This window comes from Clytia hemisphaerica, unplaced genomic scaffold, assembly GCF_902728285.1.
Source record: "Clytia hemisphaerica strain Z4C2 unplaced genomic scaffold, Clytia hemisphaerica genome assembly, whole genome shotgun sequence".
Classification (NCBI taxonomy): domain Eukaryota; kingdom Metazoa; phylum Cnidaria; class Hydrozoa; order Leptothecata; family Clytiidae; genus Clytia; species Clytia hemisphaerica.
In genome coordinates this window covers 16,458-23,329 of record NW_027103828.1, presented here as the reverse complement: position 1 = coordinate 23,329, position 6,872 = coordinate 16,458, and the positions used below count along the sequence as shown (strand labels likewise).

The window sequence follows — 6,872 nt, the reverse complement described above, 5'->3', positions numbered from 1 at the left end:
TTGACCAGTTCTGAAATGAAGGAGGGTTTCAGTTTAAAGATTGCACAAAAACTGTAGAATACCTGAAGTTTTAAAGCTTTTGTAAAAAGGAAAAATCTCCAAAATAATCAGAGATAATATCACCAGAGCTCTCTAAATTCTTCAAACCCAATATATACAGTAAAGGATGTTAACTTACGTAATTATATGATAGTTTTGAGATTGGTTGGTTTGACCAGTTCTGAAATGATGAAACGAAAGGTTTTAGTATTAAAATCGCTTAAAATCAGTAGAATACCTTACTTAGAAGTCTTACTTTTGGTACAGAGAAACAAAATGTAAAATCAATTCTTTAAAACATTAAAACCTTTCTTCTAAAACCTCAAGCCTTATCTTTTTTTATATTTTGCAAAGCTGTCCATACCATATTACACTTCAAATAAACGCCCCTCCTTATGGGAAATGTTTTTTTGTATACGCCCTTCGAATAAGTAATAATTAATTTAGTTAGTCATTTTTTTAAAAAGCAGTCTGGATTTTTAAAGGGCAAATTTTTCTATGGTAAATGAAATTTTACCACATCGAGTCTAATTTGTGTCCTTAAATCAATTAGAATTCCAAATATTTTTCTTACTGGCAGATATTCTGAATCTCATTATTAATGGCTTCTACGTTGGTTGCAGGCGTAGGATTATGTACGTTCGTTGCAGGCGTAGGATTACGTACGTTGGTTGAAGGCGGTTGTACGTACGGTTGCATCAATGCAGCAGCCGAGAAATTGAAATTTGTTTGACTGAAAAAAAGCGAAAACAATCATGAACATTTTCCCCTTTAATTAAAACCTAGAAAAACTCAACTGGCCCAGACTGGCCATGAAATAATTAACAACAAATTTTAATTTCAGTTAACTTTGTTTAAGATATTCATGTATAATCATTACTCACAAGTTTGGGAGTTGTTCGTTCCATTGAGTTCTTTTATCTTGCAATCTATAAATGAAAAGATAAATATAGTGATATGTTTCAGATCTGAGTAGCTCTTGCTGATTCTGTCTTGACAATAGCTAAAACGATTTCACAAAAAAAACTATTGAAACCTCCTTCAGAGCCTATCTAGTGATCAAAATCGATTATATCGATCGAACATTAAGTAACGAACTGTGGTTCTAGTATTACTAAGAAACTTTCTCAATTATGCTATGTCTAAAATAATATGGAAAAAGATTCTTTCTAATATTTCACTTTGTAGATATTCTTGAAAAGAAAGCAAATTAATCTCCTATAACCTTGTCACACATTAGCTCAAAGACTATAAAATCAAATTTGTTTCTACCTCTTTAGGGTCAGCCTGTTTCTTTGGTAAGGACGCAGGGCTACCAGTAGCAATGGAGTCTAAATCAGTCTCAAATTCTAAAAATAAATAAATATCTCTGTAACACATTGAAGTTCATTGAATTTACCTTAAAAGCAGTCTTGAAGTTTCAAGAACCAAATCCTGAGAAAATAAAACAAAGCCAGGAAGTGATATCTTCAGATTTTGCATCACCTTTCCACAAGTTAGAAATAAGTTTGATTGTTGGATTATTGCTCTCTGAAGTGTCTTTGGGTCCCCACACGGTTGTTATGTTGAAATTCTATTGTTTTTTACAAAAGTCTTAATTATCTCGACTTTTGGAAATATTCAAATTAGCCACCCTTGGAAATCAGTTTTCACACAAGTGTAACTTAAAGATTTTTTTACTGTAACTAGTAAAAAAGATATTTAGCCGGGGAAGGTTGACTAGGAAATAAAAAGGCAAATAAATAAAACCTACTAAAAACAAGAAAGACTTTTCCATGACTTCCAGTCTTGCATGATACAATATCTCCAACACCAGGCACACCAGTCGCTGTTGCACCCCATGAAACATTGCTATCATTTATGCTGTTGCATGTTAGGCCGCTGTCATCCCAGTCTATGATAACCCAACTCATTCTGTCCTATAACATTAAAAAAGAAAATTTGATAGAATGTATTTAAAATAGGTCACTTTTTTAATTAAAGCAGGCTAGCTAGTATATACACCAGAGTACACAGTTTTTTGTGCAATGCAATTGGTTCTCTTCGCATGACTGTAGGGGCCTGCACCACTGAGTGCAGAGAGAAATGAATCTTAAATACAGGTATTATGGGTGTAGCGCTCTCTTCTATCCATGTACATGTGATTTAAAAAAGGAGCTATAGAAATTTATTGAAAAAAGCAAAAATTCATAAAGAAAAATTAAATACTTCACCGTGTTGTTTCTATTTTCTAGACTGAAAAAACATATTTCGTACACTTGCAAAGTGCTTTGAGAGGACTTTCCATTATGTATTATCACTATTTAAAAGCACGTCCTGTGTTCACTAGATGTACATTGAACCAAAATGATGCAGTTCCCCTTTTGAAATGAATTTTTCACAATGAATTTTTATTCAAGGGTAGGAAACCCAGGAAATATGAACAAATATAACCCCTAGCCTCAGTGAAAAAAGATCCTTTAAGGTTTTTATGCCTCCATCTTTGTACAGTTATCCAATTATGGCACACAGTTAAGTACAATATATTGTATATGATGAGATTTCTTTCAAACTAAATAAATATAATGAAACAAATAAATATCTAGCTTGAATATTAATGAATATAGTCATCTGGGGGCGATTTGCACTAAATCTGTACCGTCCCGTCCGAAATCATTTTTTGCATATATATCTCATTAAGGTTAAGTGTTAATGATTTTTTTCTTTTTTCATCAGATACAGCTTGGTAATGGTACACTTTCTGCAAAATTTCATGTTTTAACTGTCTATCATTAGTCTGCAAACATAAATTTTGTGTCAATTTTTCCTCGTTTTGGCAATTTTTAGCAAAAAAGTGCTTCAGTTTAGCAAAACTTAAAATAAAACAGATTTTTATGAAAATGATTTCGGACGGGACAGGACAAATTTAGTGCAAATCACCCTGAAAAAAGATGAAAAAGGTGATACAGATTTTTAAGATCTATTCTAATTTGAGGAAGGCCTTTATACAAACAATTTCAGGCTGTTCTACAGCTTCCTTACTTCCTCAATACATTTTTCTGATGTATTCTAGCCTTTTGTTTTGCAAATTTTGTCCGTCCGAAATCAATTTCGATATCTACATGCAAATCAAAAGAATGCAACAAAAAAAGGATTTCACCTAAGTTTAGTGATACTTAAATATCACCTGTTACAACCCTTACCTTATAATATGTGATACTCTCTCCAGTGCAAGTTAGTTTTGATTTTTTTTTACCACAAATTTACCATTTTCATACGCTCTAACAGCTCCATGAGCCCCTATATCTTTATCATTAGGCCTTAAAAGGTGGTGTCAAGGTACATTTCCATGAAATATAGACTATAGACTGTCATAGAAAAGTAGAGTTATGTTTAAATAATGAACTTTTTTTTTCATGATTTCGGACGGGACACGATACAGATTTAGCGCAAATCGCCCTGGGGTAATAACAAGGCAGTTGAAATGAAGGGGATATTGACCTGTACTGTAATAACTTTGATTAATTATATTTTGACTGAATTCAGATATCAAAATACTATGGTTTGAAATCAAAATAGTCTCATTATCAAACAACTTAGGCACAGTGGGTACCGGGTATGTGCAAGCCATAAGGGTCCCTTACCCACCCTCAAAACTATAAAAAATTGGGACAAAAATGGAGTGAAAATGGATAGAAATCTCAAGAAAAAGTCTTTGTAAGGGTCCCAAAAACGTAATTTTTATATTTCTCATTTTAGGAAAATTCTCTCTAAGCTAAGGGTCCAAAAAATGTGTCCATACACATACCTGCCACTTCGCAAACACCTACTAGTAACCCCCCTCCCCCGTATAAAATTGGATTTCTAGGATTAAAATACTTTCAGAGTAATGCCCAAATAAGTCAAAATCGTCTCGTTATTACCCCAGGATATGACTACAGTATAATAAATGAAATATGAAAATGAATTGCAAAAAAATGAAGTAATAAAAATTTCCTTGACTTTATTTCAATGTCCTAGCATGAACACCAAGCTCAGAAATCAAATCACTTTCCTCCACTCCACAAATTTTCACACAAAGACAAGTTCCATGAAGGTCGAAAGTTTTTTACAAGATCAATAGAGGACCATTAACAAACACATTTATATAGACACCACTCTTCATAAGTCCAGTAGTCTAGCAGTGCAGGCTGGGTAGATGATTTAATTTCCTTGTTGTCGATCATTCCAGTCAATCATAATAAATACCATCTAATGCTAGCTTAATATGGATGGTCGTTTGGCTGTTTGGAGTCCATACATATCATATTGTGACTGGTGAAACATGGTGAACCTGGGTGAACTTGAAAATTTGACTACTACTGTCGTGGTAGTGGTAGTCGTCAGTCGAGTGAGAAATTGAAACTGAAAGTGAACCGATAGTACCTAGTACCCACTCTTCTCCTTTAAAGTTGAATTGTCAACCACGGCGACCTGAAACTGAGGTTGTAATTTTTCCGAGTAAACCAAGTTAAACGGGTAAAGCGCGCGAAGCGAAAGGGGCGTCAAATAAAATTCATTCAACATTCTACAGCACCACAAAAGATGGATGTAATGCAAATCGGGAAAGAATTTTATTGTTCCGTATGCTTGAAGAAGTTTTCTAAAAGATATAATGCACAGCGTCACTACCAACATGTTCACGCGGCTCACGCTGTTTCATTGCAAGGATCATCGAAATCCACCGATGAAAATAACCCTTCTCTTGGCATGGAAAATGATAACTCTGACTCGGAACTTTTTGATGGTATTGACTCATTTCACTCATCTCCGGAAGCACCAGACTTGGCAGCTGAAAACAATATTGATCAACTTTTATTGGATACTTTGGAAAATCTTCAAACTTTAGAGGAGGAAGAAGAAGATTCCTCTAGTAGCGATAACAGTGATAATGAGGAAGATGAACTTTCAATTGAGGATGAATGGGTCTTCCCTGGATCGAAGTTATCAATAAAAGAACATGCATCATCTGTATTAGGTATTGAATTGGTTGATCCGAACCCAGAGGGGTGCGTCGGCAAAATAGGGTACCGGGATGTTCTGCGCTGGTCAGGGTCCTTTTTTGGAGCAAATTTGAGCTTTTAAATCCATAGTTAAAACTCTACTTTCCCCTTTGTCTAAAAATCTTTTTCCATGATTGTAGATACGAGAATATTGTTCAATGATCTAATTTTCTCTTTGATTTGAAGGATTCACTGTACGCCATCGTCTATCAGATGAAGCCTTGAAAGACTTGTTAACACTGCTTGAGTTACATATGCCGAAAGAAAACAGAGCTCTAAGGACTCAAAAGGTATTTAAGGAATCAGAAAATTTGATAAAGGGATATAAGAAAACGAATTCACTTTTAACTTGTATTGTCAAAGGATCCTTTCATAGAACATTTTTGTATTTTTCAAGGTAAATTAAAACGGATTTATTGTATTTTTTTCTGCAAACAACTAAATTTTACATCTCACTTGATGGGGTCGATAGTAAGTCAGTTTTTCATTGTCATTGACCTTTACATAAGAAGTACAGTTACTTGTTTCACTTTTTTTTAGCAAATGGAAAACAAACGCATGAAGTCTATTGACGAAGAAAGTTATAAGTTCATAGAGTATTGCGAAAAATGTCATGCTATTTGGCCAATCGATCAAAATATTACGTCCTGCAGCACTACAAACTGTGAAGGATAATCTTTAAAGCATTGCTGTTTGTTTGAAAAGTAATCATTGAAATTAAAATTTCGAAAAACAAAACAATTTGTGTAATGCCATTATATAAGCGACTTTACTTTTCTGAATGAGATCAAATGTCTGTTAAAATTAAGTGTAACATACTAAAAAAAAAGATTTTGACCGGAACTCATTTTGGTGAAGTGAGCGAATTTGATCTAAATTCGGCAAATTCGCTAAGAATAATTCTCGCCAACATTTTGTTGTTTCTGCTGCAACATGCATGCTTATAATTTTTGATGTTTCTTTAATAGACAAAGGTTCTCTGGTGATCAAACGAAGAAAAAGAAAAAGTCTTATTTCACAACATGTTCAATTGAAGATCAGTTAAAGAAGATAGTGAAAAGTAATATTAAGTTTTGCATTTTTTCGAAAAATTTCTAAATTCTCAAGCGCTTAAGAGAGAGGGTGCCCTAAAACTTGCTTTTTTCTTTGAAATATCGTGCTCTTTCTAAAAGGCATAACTACAAGAGTTCATATAGCCTGTCAAATTTAGAATCCAAAGACGCTCCGGGGAAACTTGTGTACTTTTTTAAATATTCAAAACCTCTTTCTTAAGGAGAGGGTATATGGGAACAGCTATGCAAGACTTTTCGGAAAAGATCAGCTACGGAAGACTCAACAAGGATAAGCGACATTATCGATGGCAAAAAGTATAGGGAGTTATGTAAAGAAGGAGGCTTTCTTTATAACAATACCAACATAACACTAACCTTCAACACTGACGGGGCACTAATGTTCAAAAGCTCAAGAGTAGATATCTGGCCTATGTATGCCGTCATAAATGAAATAGATCCAAAAGAAAGGTTTAAAACAGAGAACATCATAGTTTGGGGAGTTTGGCAAGGACGAGGAAAGCCACCTACGATGACGTTTCTCGAACCCTTTGTAAATGAGATGAAACATCTTTACAGCAATGGTAACATTTTTGAAAATTTTTTTTGATAAAAAACAAATGCTTTGACTCGTTTAATAAAAAACAATCGGGTTTATTTACTTATTTACATCAAACCCCCATTCTCATAGACCTGGTAGGATTTTTTCAGCCAGTGGACATGGATATAATGGACTGAAACTCGATGGATATTGATATTTTTT

The 6,872-nt window shown here is 34.0% G+C and overlaps 1 long non-coding RNA gene across 1 annotated transcript; it reads right to left on the bottom strand.

The window, feature by feature from the left end:
• LOC136806778 (uncharacterized) lies at positions 1 to 1,418 on the bottom strand. The gene is made up of 5 exons (XR_010846608.1): positions 1,312 to 1,418; positions 924 to 968; positions 614 to 772; positions 179 to 220; positions 1 to 10 (listed from the first exon to the last, which is right to left on the bottom strand). It is a non-coding gene; the product is annotated as an uncharacterized lncRNA (long non-coding RNA).
• Between the last annotated feature and the right edge of the window lie 5,454 nt (positions 1,419 to 6,872).